The sequence below is a fragment of the Muntiacus reevesi genome, chromosome 2 (genome assembly GCF_963930625.1).
Source record: "Muntiacus reevesi chromosome 2, mMunRee1.1, whole genome shotgun sequence".
In the NCBI taxonomy this organism is placed as follows: Eukaryota; Metazoa; Chordata; class Mammalia; order Artiodactyla; family Cervidae; genus Muntiacus; species Muntiacus reevesi.
Genome location: NC_089250.1, coordinates 1,691,303 through 1,708,318, shown reverse-complemented (window position 1 = coordinate 1,708,318; position 17,016 = coordinate 1,691,303).

Sequence of the window (17,016 nt, the reverse complement as noted above, 5' to 3'; positions counted from 1 at the left end):
TTGATGAAGGAGGCAAAAACAGACAATAAAGAAAAGACAATCTCTTAAACAAGTGGTGCTGGGAAAACTGGTCAACCACCTGTAAAAGAATGAAACTAAAACACTTTCTAATATTATACATGAAAATAAACTCAAAATGGATTAAAGATCTTAATGTAAGACCAGAAACTATAAAACTCTTAGAAGAAAGCATAGGCAGAACACTCTCTGACATAAATCACAGCAAGATCATCTATGACCCACCTCCACCCCCCAGAGTAATGAAAATAAAAACAAAAATAAACAAATGGGATGTAATTGAACTTAAAAGCTTTGCACAATGAAGGAAATTATAAACAGTGTGAAAAGGCAGCGTTCAGGTTGGGAGAAAATAATAGCAAATGAAGCAACTGACAAAGAATTAATCTTCAAAATATACAAGCAGCTCATGCAGCTCAATACCAGAAAAACAAACAACCTAATCAAAAAGTAGGCAAAAGAACTAAACAGGCATTTCTCCAAAGAAGACATACAGATGGCTAATAAACACATGAAAAGATGCTCAGCATCACTCATTATTAGAGAGACGCAAATCAAAACCACAGTGAAGTATTATCTCATGCTGGTCAGAATGGCTGCCACCAAAAAGTCTACAAACAATAAATGTTGGAGAGGGTGTGGAGAAAAGGGAACCCGCTTGCACTGATGGTGGAAATGCAAACTAGTACAGCCACTATGGAGAACAGTGTGGCGATTCCTTAAAAAATTGGAAATAGAACCGCCATATGTCCCAGCAATCCCACTGCTGAGTATGCACTCTAAGGAAACCAGAATTGAAAGAGATATGTGTACCCCAATGTTCATTGCAGCACTGTTTACAATAGTTAGGACATGGAAGCAACCTAGATGTCCATCAGCAGATGAATGGATAAGAAAACTGTGGTACCTACACAGAATGGAATATTACTCAGCTATTAAAAAGAATGCATCTGAATCAGTTCTAATGAGGTGGATGAAAGTGGAGCCTCTTATACAGAGTGAAGTAGGTCAGAAAGAGAAACACCAATGCAGTATATTAACACATATATATGGAATTTAGAAAGATGGTAATGATGATCCTATATGAAAGGCAGCAAAAGAGACACAGATGTATAGAACAGACTTTGGACTATGTGGGAGAATGGGAGGGTGGGATGATTTGAGACAATAGCATTGAATCATGAATATTACCACATGTAAAATAGATCAACAGTGCAAGTTCAATGTATGAAGCAATGTGCTCAAAGCCAGTGCTCTGGGACAACCCAGATGGATGGGGTGGTGAGGGAGGTCAGAGAGGGGTTCAGGATGGGGAGACACATGTGTACCCATGGGTGATTCATGTGCATTTATGGCAAAAATCACCATAATATCATAAAGAAATCATCCTCAAATTAAAATAAATTAATTAATTTAAAAAAAGAAAGAAAATCAAGAAAACAGAGTAAGTCCCCTACATATGAATGACTTCAATTCTAAGAGCACATTCCTAAGTCTAACAAAGTTAGCTTAAGTACCCAACTAACACAATTTTCTATATAGTACTGTAATGACTTATAATACTTTTCATACAAATAATATATATATTACAAATACAAATACAAAAAAAAAACAAATACAAAAAATAAAGATAATATTTTTAATCTTGCAGTATAGTACCTTGGAAAGTACAGTAATCCAGTACAACAACTGGCATACAGGGGCTTGCATTGATTGAACAGGCAAGAAGAGTTACTGACTGGAGGCGGGAGAGAAGGTGTAAGATGATAGAGTTAACAGACCATCAGCAATAGAAGCAGAGGGCGAGCTGCCCTTTAACTCATCCCTGACATTGATGGCATAGATTCTGGTTCCTTGCCGGGTTCAATTCTATCTGCTCTCTTGAAAAAATGTCCCTGTGATGTCTGGGTAGTAGCTCTTTTTTTCTCATCATAGATGACATGGTACCACTGGATTGCACTCTGAACAACTGCTGCAAACTTCATGTACTCTTTTACATTTGGATCCTAAGCCTCAGAAACCAACAGTGACTCCTCAAATTAAGAAAATCCTATTGCCATTTCCTGCATCATGAATCTCCTCGGTTACTTATTCTTCCTCTTGTCTCTCTTTGTCCTTTCTCTGGGGTCCAATTCCATGAGATCTTCATTAGTAAGCTCCTCATGTTCCACAGCAATGAGGTTGTCCTCTTGCATATCTAGCTCCAGCTTATGTAATTGGATATGTGAACACAAACTCGCATCTTTATAAGTTCTCAACTTGAAGGTTTTTATGTAGGAGACTTACCATACCCAGAGACCATCATGCTGAGGAAGCATGTGTAAGTGCTCTGGTTACCAGCTGAGCCTAGCTGACAGCATGTCCCACTGGACAGGCATTTGAGTGAACAAGCTTGAATATCCAGCCCAGTTGAACTTTCAGATGACTGTAATTCAGCTATCACCTGATTGCAACTACCTGAGAGACCCTAAGAAATAACTGCCCAGCTGAGCTATTCCTGAATTCCTGATCCACAAAACCAAAAGCAAAAATACTAAAGCTGCTATGTTTGGGGGGTAACTTGTTATGTAGCAATACTGCCAGCAGTAAAAACCCAAAGTGCAGTAACAATACCAGATGTATATGACTGTAACCATACCAGGATGGTTGGTAAAGATGCTGGAAGTGACGGTGAAATAACATAGCTTTAAAATGTTACATTTACACTTACTGATTGTGACTCAGTTGTGTCACCAGGGTAAACTCAAATAAAAAGCATGACAGAAGCACTGGGTTGTGGTCCAAGCCTTGGTTGCCTCCCATCCCTACTGGGGTGTTAGATATAACATTTTAATTGCAGTATTGACTTATTTGAGCTTATAAATATCATGACTGCTTCATACTGTCAAGCAAGGACTGGTTTTGCTTCCATGCATTATCTATGAAACATGGACCACGTTTGAACCTTAGTAACCACTTTAAAATGTGATGTTTGCTTACAAAATAAAAGAAAACTGCAATAGATGTGAGGGAAGAAGAGGATTCCAATTTCAAAAATGTCTGTGTAAACTCCATTTTTGTAAAATGGTTTTAACCTGGTTGAATGTAAAGATGACACATGACAAAATTCAAGACACAATTTTTTTCAAAAGTATATGGGGAGTACCTGAGAGCTCATTCATTACCTGAGACCTGATTCATTACCTGAGATCTCTAAACTTTGAGAGATCTCTACAAGGGTCATTAAGTGCATTGTTTGATTTTTAAGTGGATACTTTATTGAAATATAACATATATATATATATATATATTATATATATATATATATGAATTTACTAAATATGGTTCAGTGATTTATTTTTACTGCTTAGCACTCCTAGGAAATGAGAGCCCAGGTATGAAAACAGAACAATCCCATTTCCCTAGGAATCTGTCTGTATCTTCCTCCAATTTCTACCTGACCTTGAGGGGTAACCACTGTTCCAACCTTTAACATAAATTAATTTGTCTTGTTTTTGAACATCATATAAAAATGTCATTAATTATGTATTGTTTGTCTGGGCTTCTTTTACTCAGTATTATGTTTGTGAAATTTGTACGTATGGTCAGATGCAACTGAATTTTGTTAATTCTCATTACAGTATGGTACACCAGTATGCCAGTATATAATACCATAATTTACTTACCCATTCTATTGATGGCCTCAATGGGTTTATAATATTTCATTCAGCTTAATGAAGAATTTTCAGCTTTAGCTGGAGTAAGTCCACTGAAGATTTTCAACATCCAATGTGATAGTTTTTGGAATATGGGTTCACTGATCTTATTGTTGATCTCCCACCATGGAGAGTTTCTGAATGGCAACCATTGATGATTTTTTTCAATGACAAAAGATGCAGAGATGGCTCTTTGTATGCCATGTTAATGATCCTGGTTGAGTCATGGAAATCCTTTGGATCCAGCATCCATTAGCACACAGCTCTAAAAATGTCTATGCTTTCTGTTGAGGGTGAGTTTATGACAAGAAAAACATTGAACTAAGGAAACCATTGAGTTCATAAGGCTTCACAGGAGCAACCAAATCAAAGTTTTGATTGCTGTTTACAGTGTTAGTGGACTCATGAAGAACAAGTTAATGTTAGCTTCAGAAGCCATGCTGTGTGGTAGCTCTCTTTATGTGAAAATATCAAATGACACTACATTCATATTATGAAATAGAATCCATGCAGTTCACACCTGTTAGAAAAAAGCAAGCTCAATAACACTTTCCAACAGCAATGATGACTGTGATAAATAAAGGAGATCTTTCAGGATCCACCAGGGTATGGGACAGAAACAGGCTGTGATGTCTCTGTACAACTTAGACCCCTATCTTACTGGTTGACTCTTCTTTTGTATAAACCTAGGAACCATTTTGTCAAACCTAAAGATTCTCTTTACTCAGACTCCTTAAGGCACACCTTTATGCAATGCTATTTTAGGAAGGATTCTACTTATACACCCTCTAATTAATGTAGCATTAATTCTGCATGTTGCCACCACGTGAATCCGTTTTTCCTAAAGTTAGTTTCTTAAAACCTAGACATTGCTTTTTGGCTTGGGTCATTTTGTGGTTTGCTGGGGGTGATTTTGTATTAACTGAGGGAATATTAACTGCCATTTCAAATAAGCCCCAAATATCAGTGGTTCAGATAATAGACATTTATTTCTTGCCACATAGTAGTATAATGCAAATATCCTTGGTCAGCTGATAGCCTTGAAGGTGACATCCAGGAGTCTCATTCTGTGCTTCTCCCTCCCCAGAGAGGGAGAAGTTTAGAGACTTTTGCAATTTAGATAGCAAACAAAGAGAGAAAAATAGAGCAGATAATTGAGTCTGGAAAGGATATATATCGCCTCCATTGACAGGAGGGAACTAATCATCTGCCCCTGGTGAGATGCAGAGGACTCTGGGAAATATAGTCTCTTTGTGGGCAGCTGCTTTTCAGTTAAGTAGGGAGCACAAATTTTGGTGGAGGGCTATCCATCTCTTCTATAGAAAGGTTGGGATAGTACATTTTACCTTATTTTATAAGGAAATAATTATAAAAGCCAACGTGGGTTTTAAGTAAAGTATAAGATCTAAGACTTCAAAATTGAGTGTCCAAGTTGAGGTTTGACAGAAAACAACAAAATTCTGTAAAGCAATTATCCAAAATTTAAAAATAGATAAATTTTTAAAAATTGGGTGTGCAAAACTATATAATTTTACTTTTTGTAATTCAGAATATCGTACATTTTGAAGCTCTATGCCTCTAGTATAGCACAGACATTTAATTTGGGGTGGGAGGCAGCTATCCAAGGTATTCTTTTTCCAAAATTTATTTGGAAAAATTCTGACATTCTAGAATTCTAGAGGGCAGGGAGAAGGGCAGGAGTGTTATCATTGATTCATTTGTTGACATAAGTCTTTGAGAAATGTCCTCTATAGCAACAGTTTAGCTCTTCTCAGGGCATGGGAATTTTCATGGGTTTTCCCACAAATGAATCTCTTAGAAAAGAAATACTGAAGGGATGGGGTTCCATTCCTCTTTGTGCTGAGATCCCAGAATGTTCTCAAGCACTCATCTCCTAATCCTAATTCCAAATAGAAGAACTTAATTAGAAATCTTAGCAAGAGAAATCCTTCTCCTTTCAAGTTTCTGGCCAAGATGTTCCATGTAAACCGAGATCCTCTCTTTTTTCCTGAAGTTTACATTGTTCTTCAAACTTGCCAACTATATTACTGCCTTTGGACCTTTGCACTTTCCATCAATAATGGATATCCAGGACTTAAAAACAGTATTTGGGACCTAGTCATCAGTCTTTAATTTGTGGGGAATTAATTACTTTCAAGACAGATCATACAATTTCCATTTTACAGAAATAAATTCTGTGACTTCATAATACTAAGAAATCTGCAAAAAAAAAATCTGAAACTAGTAAATGAAAGGTCCAATTTTTTCAATTGAAGGATACTTGCTTTACAGAATTTTGTTGTTTTCTGTCATACATCAACAAGAATCATCCATAAGTGCAACGGTGTCCCCTCCCTCCTGAGCCTCCCTCCCATCTCCCTCCCCATCCCACCCTTCTAGATTGTCACAGAGCCCCTGTTATGTAGAAAATTCCCACTAGCTATCTATTTTACATGTGGTATTGTAAATTTCCATGTTACTCTCTCCATATATCTAACCCTCCTCCCCTCCCCCCATGTCTGCAGGTCTGTTCTCTATGTCTGTTTCTCCATTGCTGCCTTGAAAATAAATACATCAGTGTCATCTTTGTAGATTCCATATATGTGTGTCAGTATATGATATTTATATTTCTCTTTTTGATTTACTTCACTCTGTATAATAGGCTCTAGGTTCATCAACCTCTTTAGAACTGAGTCAAGTGTGTTCCTTTTTATGGCTGACTAATATTCCACTGTTTATATGTACCACAGCTTCTTTATCCATTCATCTGTTGATGGACATCTAGGTTGCTTCCATGTCCTAGCTACTGTAAATAGTGCTGCAATGAGCATTGGGGTACACGTGCATTTTTCAATTGAAGTTTCCTCAGGGCATATGCCTAGGAGTAGGATTGCTGGGTCATATTGTGTTTTTATTCCTAGCTTTTTAAGGAATCTCTGTACTGTCTTCCATAGTGGCTGTATCAATTTACATTCCCACCAGCAATGCAAGAGGGTTCCCTTTTCTCCATATCCCCTCCAGTATTTATTGTTTGTAGAATTTTTGATGATGGCCATTCTGACCACTGTGAGATGATATCTCATTGTGGTTTTATTTGCATTTCTCTAGTAATAATCAGTGATATTGAGCATCTTTTCATGTGTTTATTAGCCATCTGTATGTCTTCCTTGGAGAAATGTCTTTTTAGGTCCTTTTCTCACTTTTTGATTGGGTTGTTTGTTGGGCTGTTTGTTTTTCTGGTATTGAGCTGTATTAGCTGCTTGTATATTTTGGAAATTAATTATTTGTCAGTTGCTTCATTTGCTAATCTTTTCTCCCATTCTGAGGTTTGTCTTTTCACCTTGTTTGTAGTTTCCTTTGCTGTGCAAAAGTTTAGGTCCCACTTTATTTTTGTTTTTATTTCCATTACTCTAGCAAGTGGGTCATGGAAGATCTTGCTTTGATTTATGTCATCAAGTGTTCTGCCTATGCTTTCCTCTAAGCTTTTTATTGTTTCTGGTCTTACATTTAGGTTTTTAATCCATTTTGAGTTTATCTTGGTGTATGGCATTAGGAACTGTTTCATTTCATTCTAATTTCATTCTTTTGTACATAGCTGTCCAGTTTTCCCAGCACCACTTATAAAGAGTCTAACTTTGTCCATTTTATATTCTTGCCTCCTTTGTCAAAAATAAGGTACCCATAGGCACACGGGTTTATCTCTGGGTTCTCTATCTTGTTCCATTGGTCTCTATTTCTGTTTTTATGCCAATACCCTACTGTCTTGGTGACTGTAGCTTTATAGTGTAGTCTGAAGTCAGGAAGGTTGTTTCCTCCAGCTCCATTCTTCTTTCTCAAGACTGTTTTGGCTGTTCAGGGTCTTTTGCATTTTGATATGAATTGTGAATTTTTTTGTTATAGTTCTGTGAAAAATGCCATTGGTAATTTGATAGGGGTCACATTGAATCTTTAGATTGCATTTGGTAGTATAGTCATTTTCACAATATTGATTCTTCCTACCCAGGAACATGGAATGTCTTTCCATTTGTTTATGTCATCTTTGATTTCCTTCATCAGTGTCTTATAATTTTCCATATACAGGCCTTTTGTCTCCTTAGGTTTATTACTAGATATTTAATTCTTTTTGATACAATGGTGAATGGGATTGATTCCTTAATTTCTTTTTCTGATTTTTCATTGTTATTATATATGAATGCAAGTGATTTCTGTGTATTTACCTTGTATCTTGTGACTTAACTGAATTCACTGATTAGCTCTAGGAATTTTTGGGCAGTTTCTTTTGGATTTTCTATGTATAATATCATATCATCTACAAACAGTGAGAGTTTTACTTCTTCTTTTCTGGTCTGAGTTTCTTTTATTTCTTTTTCTTCTGTAATTGCCATAGCTAGGACGACTTCCAAAACTATGTTGAATAATAGTGATGAGAGTGGATACCCTTGCCTTGTTCCTGATCTTAGACAGAATGCTTTTAATTTTTCACTGTTAAGAATGATGTTTGCTGTGGGCTTATCATTTATGGCCTTTACTATATTGAGGTAGGTTCCTTCTATGCCCATTTTTGGAAGAGCTTTTATCATAAATTGCTGCTGAATTTTGTCAAAGGCTTTTCTGCATGTATTGAGATAATCATATGGCTTTTATCTTTCAATTTGTTATATGGTGTATCACATTGATTGACTGGTTGATTAAGTATATTGAAGAATCCTTGCATCCCTGGAATAAAGCTGCCTTGATCAGCTTTTTAATGGATTCTGTTTGCTAGAATTTTGTTGAGGATTTTTTCATCTGTGTTCATCAGTTGTAATTTTCTTTTTGTATGTGTTATCTTTTCCTGGTTTTGGTATCAGGGTGATTGTGGCCTCATAGAATGAGTTTGGAAGTGTTCCTTCCTCTGCAATTTTTTGGAAGAGTTTCAGAAAAATAGGCATTAACTCTTCTCTAAATGTTTGTTAGAATTCCCATGTGAAGTCATCTGGCCCTAGGTTTTTGTCTTTTGGGAGATTTTTGATCACAGTTTCTATTTCAGTGTTTGTAATTGAGTTGTTCATGATTTCTATTTCATCCTGGTTCAGTCTTGGGAGGTTGAACTTTTCTGAGAATCTGTCCATTTCCTCTAGGTTGTCCATTTTGTTTGTATATAGTTGCTCATAATATTTTCTTATCCTTTAAATGTCTGTGTTGTCTGTTGTAACCTCTCCTTTTTCATTTCTAACTTTGTTGATTTGATTTTTCTCCCTTTTTTTCTTGATGAATCTGGCTAGTGGTTTGTCAATTTTGTTTGTCTTCTCAAAGAACCAACTTTTAGTTTTATTAATCTTTGCTAGTGTCTCCTTCATTTCTTTTTGATTTATTTCTGCTCTGATTTTTATGATATCTTTCCTTCTGCTGACTTTGGGACTTTTTGGTTCTTCTTTTTCCAGCTGCTTTAGATGTAGAGTTAAGTTGTCTATTCGATGCTTTTCCTGTTTCTTGAGGTATGATTGTATCACTATAAACTTCCTTCTTAGAACTGCTTTTGCTGAATTCCATAGATTTTTGGTTGTTGTGTTTTCATTGTCATTTGTTTCTAGGAATCTTTTGATTTCCCTTTGTATTTATTCAGTAACATCCTTGTTATTTAGTAATATATTGTTTAATCTCCATTACTTAGTGTTATTTCAGTTGTTTTTTTTCCCCCTGTAGTTGATATCTAGTCTCATAGCTTTGTGGTCAGAGAGGATACTTGAAACAGTTTCAGTTTTCTTAAATTTACTGAGGCTTGATTTGTGGCCCAAGATGTGGCCTATCTTGGAGAAAGTTCCATGTGCCCTTGAGAAGAAAGTGTGTTCTGCATTTGGATGGAAAGTCCTGAAGATATCAATTAGGTTCATTTGGAAGAATGTTTCATTTAAGGTTGTGTTTCCTTATTGATTCTCTTTTGATGATCTGTCCTCTGGTGTGACTGGGGTGTTAAAGTCCCCCACTGTTATTGTGTTAGTGTCAATTTCCTCTCTTACGCCTGTTAGTGTTTGCCTTAGGTATTGACGTGCTGCTGTGTTGCGTGCATAAATATTTACAATTGTTATGTCTTCTCCTTGGGTTGATTCTTTGATTATGTAGTGTCCTTTGTCTCTTATAATATTCTTTATTTTAAAGTCTATTTTGTCTGAAATAAGGATTGCCTCCCTGACTTTCTTTTGGTTTCCTTTCACATAGAATATATTTTTCCATCCTTTTACTTTCCATCTGTATCAATCTCTAGATCTGAGTGGGTCTCTTGTAGGCAGTATATATACAGGTTTTGTTTCTGTATCCATTCAGTCAGTTTGTATCTTTTGGTTGGTGCGTTTAATCCATTTACATTTATTGATACATATGCTTCTATTGGCATTTTCTTGATTGTTTTGGGTTTTTGTAGGTCTTTTCTTTCTTTTGTGTTTACTGGCTATATAAGTCCCATTAGTATTATTTCAAGACTGGTTTGGTGGTGCTAAATTCTCTTAACTTCTGCTTGTCTGTAAAACTTTTTATTTCTCCATTAATTTTGAATGAGATCTTTGTTGGGTATTGTAATTTTGGTTGTAGATTTTTCTCTTTTAGTACCTTTTATGTCCTGCCATTCCCTTCTGGCCTGTAGAGTTTCTGCTGAAAGATCTGCTGTTAATCCTATGGGTTTTCCCTTGTATGTTACTTGTTGCTTTTCCCTTGCAGCTTTTAATATTCTTTCTTTATGCTTAATCTCTCTTAGCTTGATTAATATGTCTTGATGTGTTTCTCCTTAGTTTATCCTGTAAGGAACTCTCTGTGCTTTTTGGACTTGATTGACTATTTCCTTTCCCATGTTGGGGAAATTTTCAACTATAATTTCTTCAAAAATTTTCTCAGTGCCTTTTTTTTTCCTTCTCCTCTGGCAGCCCTATAACTTGAATGTTGGTGCATTTAATATATGTCCCAAAGATGTCTGAGACTATCCTCAGTTCTTTTCATTCTTTTCCCTTTATTCTGTTCTTCAGCAGTTATTTCCACCATTCTATCTTGCAGTTCACTTATCTATTCCTCTATCTCAGTTATTCTGCTATTAGTTCCTTCCAGAGTATTTTTAATTTCAGCAATTGTATTATTTATCTCTGTTTGCTTATTCTTCATTTCTTCTATGTCATTGGTGATTGTATTCACTGCATTAAATGTTTCTTGCATTTTCTTCATTCTATTTTCAAGTCTTTAGAACATCTTTACTATCATTATTCTGAGTTCTCTTTCAGGTAGATTGCTTATTTGCTCTTCACTTATTTGGTCTTGTGAGTTTCTACCTTGTTCTTTCATTTGTGCTATATTTCTCTGTCTTTTCACAATTTTTTTCTAAGTTGCTCCATTTGAGGTCTCCTTTATCCAGGCTATACGGTTATATTCCTTCTTCCTTTTGATTTTTGCCCTTGGAGGGAAAGGTTAGTTGAATGGTTTCTGTTGATTTCTTGTTAGGGGTGACTTTTGCCCATGTTCTCATTTCTGGGAGCTTAACCTATCCCCCTGGAGGCCTGGGGTCTTCTGCTGTCATCTAGAGGTTGCTTTGTAGGAGTCGTTCCATATCACCAGGGGAAGCTGGTGATCTCCTGTCTTACTCCTCCACCATCTTCTTCTGCTTCTAGCTTCCACCTTTTAAAATAAAGGCAGCCACCACCAGGGCCAGTGTGATGATAATGAAGAACCAGGAGACCCGCATTGCCTTCTTTCTGTAGTTTTGGGCTTTATGAGGTTTTAGCTGAGTGCTGCTTTCTAGTAAGCTGGTCTTGCTTCTGTCTTCTGAGGTAGACAGCCTTCAGGTATTCGCAGACACATCCACACACAAGCTTCTTACTCCCTCCTGAGAGGTCCAGAATTTTAACCTGGACAGTCAATCTGCATTCACATGTATTTTAAAAATATGTATAATATGTTGCTTTCTCCCAATTCATCTGCAGTGCCTTAGAGAGAGTCCTGGACTTGGACTATGAAAAGTCTTTGTCTTAGTATATTTGTGATTTTGGGGAAATCACTTAGTCTTACTATGTCTCAGCTTCCTCATCTGCAGACTAGAAATAATGACACATCTCTTACTGATGACTGGAAGCTTTCAATGGTTGTACCTGCATGCATGCTCAGTTGTGTCCAACTCTTTTTGACCCCATGAACTGTAGCCCACCTGGCTCCTCCATCCATGGGATATTTTAGGCAAGAATACTGGAGGGGTTGCCATTACCTCTTCCAGGTGGTGAGTTAAGGCAATTATGTCAGGTGTCTGTGGTTGCACCAATATATAACAGTGACAACCACACAGACAACCATCAGCCAGAGTGGCATACAACAATAAACTGATTGCTTACATATATGGGGTCAGCGGGAGTTCAGGTGAGCAGCTCTGCTCTTGACTGGACTCATTTATGTACCTGGGGTTAGGTTGGCTGTCAGCTGATCTAGGTTGGCCTTGGCTGGGATGACTGAGTAATTTGGTTCTGTTCCATTTATATCTCATCCAGCAGGTTAGCCTGAAAATGTCATTATGGTGAGAACAAGGGCACAGAGGGTAACAGAAACAAGAAATTCTCTTGAGCCAAGGCTCAGAAGTAGCACAACATTGCTTCCAGTACATTCTGCTAACTGAAGCATGTCATACAGCCTACTCCAGGCTTAAAGACTGGGGATATTGACTCTATTTCTTTAGCAGAAGGAATAGAATGCAATTCACAAGTCCAAGGGCTTGTCTACAGAGAGAAAAAACAATTGGGTCATTTACGCATTTTCTGTAGTGATCAATAAAGTTTCGTTTAATCCAAGGGGCATTTGGGCACACTAAAAACTTGGAATCTGTGTGACTGTCATTCTGGAATCAATTTCATTAACTCATTTGGCTTCTTCCTTTTCCATTCCATAGGGTGAATTTCTAGCTACCTTTGGAAAGGGGGAAAGAGGGTAGACACCTCTCAGTGGAGAAAGGCCCACTCATCTAACTGGAGACTGTCCCTTACTGCCAGGAAATTCACAATGAGTAAATTACCAATGTCTATGTCACTCTGTCATTTCTCCCAGTGAAAGAAAAGTCACTCTCTTGTCTCTAAATAAACTTAAAGCATTTCTACATTCAGAGGGCCAGGTAGAAATTCCATCAGTATAGTATCCAGGACAGTTAAGAAGTTCCTTCCTATACTGTCTCGGGGTCTAGTGAGCATGCCCTGGGTATTCTAGTGGACTTGCTCACTTTCTGACCTTTCTCCATTATGCTGGCTCCAAACGTTATGAGGTTAGGTGAACTCCAAGATCATGGGATAATGGAAGAAGCAATAGGCACTTCTATTCTGGACTCCTGTTTGTTCTCTAACAGAGTATCTGACATAAATCACACCTCAGATTACAAGACTGATTTCCTTCTGAAATCTCCATCTGGTCTATCTGTAATCCTTCTAGTAATATAACTATGACTTTTCCCCCCCAATGAACAAATTGCTCTGACGCTGTTTGCTGAAAGAGCATTTGTCTCCTACCTGTTCTGGGCTTCATTGTTAAGCTTTTGTTACACTTCACCTAATTTTCCTAATTGTTTTGAGGTCTATAGGTGAGTAGTGTTGGTTTATAGTGTTACTAAAAGTAATCAAAAAACAATCAGTAATAATAGAAAAGAGCTTTATCTGAGCCAAACTGAGGACTGTAACCTAGAAGCCAGATTATTCCCAGATTACTCTGAGAAATTGCTCCAGAGAAGCATGGTTTTCAGTACAGTTTTGTATCTTGTCAGAACAAAGAACATTAAAATTGATGCAGTTGCTGTGAAGACCAGTATGAAGTTTCCTTAAAAATTAAAAATAGAACTACCATGACCTAGCAACCTCACTACTGATATCCAGAGAAAACCATAAATCAAAAAGATATATGCGTACCAGTGTTCATAGCAGCACTGTTTACAATAGCCAGGACAATAGAAGCAACAAAAGCATCCATCAACAGAGGAATGGATAAAGAAGATGTCGCACATATATGTATACAATGGACTATCATGCAGCCATTAAAGTGAAAGTTGCTCATTCATGTCTGACTCTTTGCTACCCCCTGGACTATATAGTCCATGAAATTCTCCAGGTCAGAATACTGGAGTGGATAGCCTTTCCCTTCCCCAGGGGATCTTCCCAACCCAGGGACGGAACCCAGGTCTCTCACATTGCAGGTGCGTTCTTTACCAGCTGAGCCACAAGGGAGCCCAATGTAGCCATAAAAAGGAACAAAATTGGGTCATTTGTGTAGATGTGGATGGACTTAGAGACTGTCACATAGAATGAAGTAAGTTAGGAAGAGAAAAACAAATATTTTATATTAATGCATATATGTGGAATCTAGAAAAATGGTATTTATGATCTTATTTGCAGAGCAGAAATAGAGACACAGATGTGGAGAACACATGTATGAAAACCAAGGGAGGAAGAGGGAGTGGGATCAATTATATTGGAACTCACACACACACACACATTTATGGGTGTGCTCAGCTGCTTCAGTTGTGTCTGACTCTCTGTGACCTTATGTATAGAAGCCCACCAGGCTCCTCTGTCCATGGGATTCTCCAGTCAAGAATCTTGGAGTGAATTGCCATGCCCTCCTCCAGGGGATCTTTGAGACCCAGGGGTTGAACTTGAACCACTGGGGAAATATATATATATATATTTATATATTATTTATATATTTATATATATTTATTTATATATTTTATATGTGTTCATATATATATTCATATATATAAATATATATATATTTATATATTATATATATATTTATATATTCATATATATAAATATATATATATTTATATATTATATATATATTTATATATTCTATATCTATATCTATATCTATATCTATATCTGGGGATATGTATATCCGGAGAAGGAAATGGCTACCCACTCTTGTATTCCTGCTGGGGAATCCCATGGACAGAGGAAACTGTTGGCTCCAGAGGACTGGTGGGCTACAGTCTATGGGACTGCAAACAGTCAGACACGACTGACCGTCTTCCTCGTCTTTGACACTATGCATAAAATGGATAACTAGCGAGTGCCTCCTGGACAGCTGAGGGAGCTCAGCGCTCTGAACTGGCCTAAATGGGAGGGAAATCCGACAGTGAGGGGCATCCGTGTATGTGCACCTGAGTCACTGTGCCGTACGGCAGGAACCAACTCAAGGCTGCAGAGCGACTGTGCTCCAGCAAAAACGAGCTTCCAAACAGGACAAGGAACATTAAATAAGTCAAGGACATGTTCCCTCAGGATTAAAACAAAACTGAAAAACTAGACTAACACATACACAGAGATCAGTACTGCCTTGGAACCTGAGAAGGGGGTCTTATTATCAAAGAAGGGCCAGAAATTCTTCCCAGAAGAAGTTTGTCATGTTCATAAATGAAGGAGAAAGTTCTGAATGTCATATTTCTGCAACCAGTTCTTATGGATGAGTTATTGTCATTGCACTCAGTGTTTACACTGAGCAGAGGATAGAGTTGAAAAGCTATTAAACCAGACACCTGGTTATTATCCCAGAGCTCCAATTTATCCTAACGAAGTCAGCCTGAAGTCCTCTACACAGGGAAGTCTGAAAATCTACATTCACGGGAAAAGGTGGGTGGGAACTCTCCAGCCTCCTTCTGTTCATCAGCATTTTCAATAATTGTGCCTCACCTCCACTCCTCACTGGTGTCATGGAAGAGGGAAGACAGATACTGCTAGGCCTGTCTTGGAGAAGGGGGCTCTGAGAATGTGAGTGCTTGGTCTGAGTCACACTCCTCAGAAGTCGTGGGATCTGTCCTCCAGCTCAGACTTTTGACACTCAGGCTGCTGTTTTTCACTGCAATGTGTTACATGGACTTATTTGCAATAAAAATTGTTGTAACAGGTAACTTTTATTAGACTTGTATTATATGCAAGACCGTGTTTTCAATGCTTTTTATGTTTTAACTCACTGAATATTCAAAACAATCATATGTAGTAGGTGTTATTATTGTTGTTGTTATTATTTCCATTTTGCTGAGGTAGTGACTGGGAGAGATTAAACAATTTTCCAAGGTCACAGGGTAGATAGTAAAAGAACTGCAATTCAAACTCAATTAAGAAATCAGGCTCTTAACCTCTGTGATCCATGGATAAATATTGACTGTTAAATATAATTCAGGGTTACCATGAGGTTAGCCTATCAATATTACTGCCATGTAAAATCCCAGGAAATTCCTCTTCATCTTCTTTTTCCTTTTCATAATTCTCCTGAGAACACACACACAATTGGAATGTTGCTTGAGCTAACTCCAGATCACAGAAGAATGTCCTTATCATCAAAACAAAGTAATCTCTTTTGGTAATCCTTCCATCCACCCCACAAAGCCCTTCTGGGCCAAGTCTCCTTCAATCTTATTGCCTTCAGCTATAAATGATAAATTAACTGCTCATCTGTATTTTATTTCTTCTTGTTTAAAATATTACTTATTGTTTTCTTCTGATTGTAAAAGTAGTATACATTTACTGAAAAAAATTTGGGAAACAGAAAAGTATGAGAAATAAAGTAAAACCATCCAAAATCTCCCTGTACCTGAGAGATAACACCTGTTAATATTTTTTTCTTATCTTCTTCTGCACCTCCTCCATAGAACTAGATCATACCATAGTACTATTTCATGCTGGCTTTTTTTTCACTTAATGTATCATGAACATTCCCATGTTTTTTAAACTACAATGTGGCTTCTAACAACTGCATAATATCCCATTGTATTAATTAATGTAGTAATTTAATTAATACACGTTGATGAGCATCGTTTTACACACATCTGTGTCTTATTCCCGATAATTTCTTTAGGAATGATTCCTAGTAGTAAAATTGCTGTATCTAAAGTGAACACTCTCAGGTTCTCAGTGTACCAGTTGTCAAATTCTTCTCTAGAAACATGTACCAGTTCGCACGTATTTCCATGTGGATTTAAAAATGGGGAGGGAGGTGGGAGGGGGTTTCAGGATGGGGAACACATGTAAATCCATGGCTGATTCATGTCAATGTATGGCAAAAACCACTACAATATTGTAAAGTAATTAGCCTCCAACTAATAAAAATAATTGGGGGAAAAAAATGCTGCCTGGATCCTTTTTGAGCCTGTCTCTAAAGGACCAGAGCTCCTTGGTACTTTCTAGATCTACATCTGACCAATCCAACCCCTGGGGATGACATTTCTGGTCACTATGGGGCCACATACACCCAGATCCCCACAGTCAGATAGACTAATCTCTGCTCACACTAAGGTTTTTATTGACCCCATTTCAAAATGACA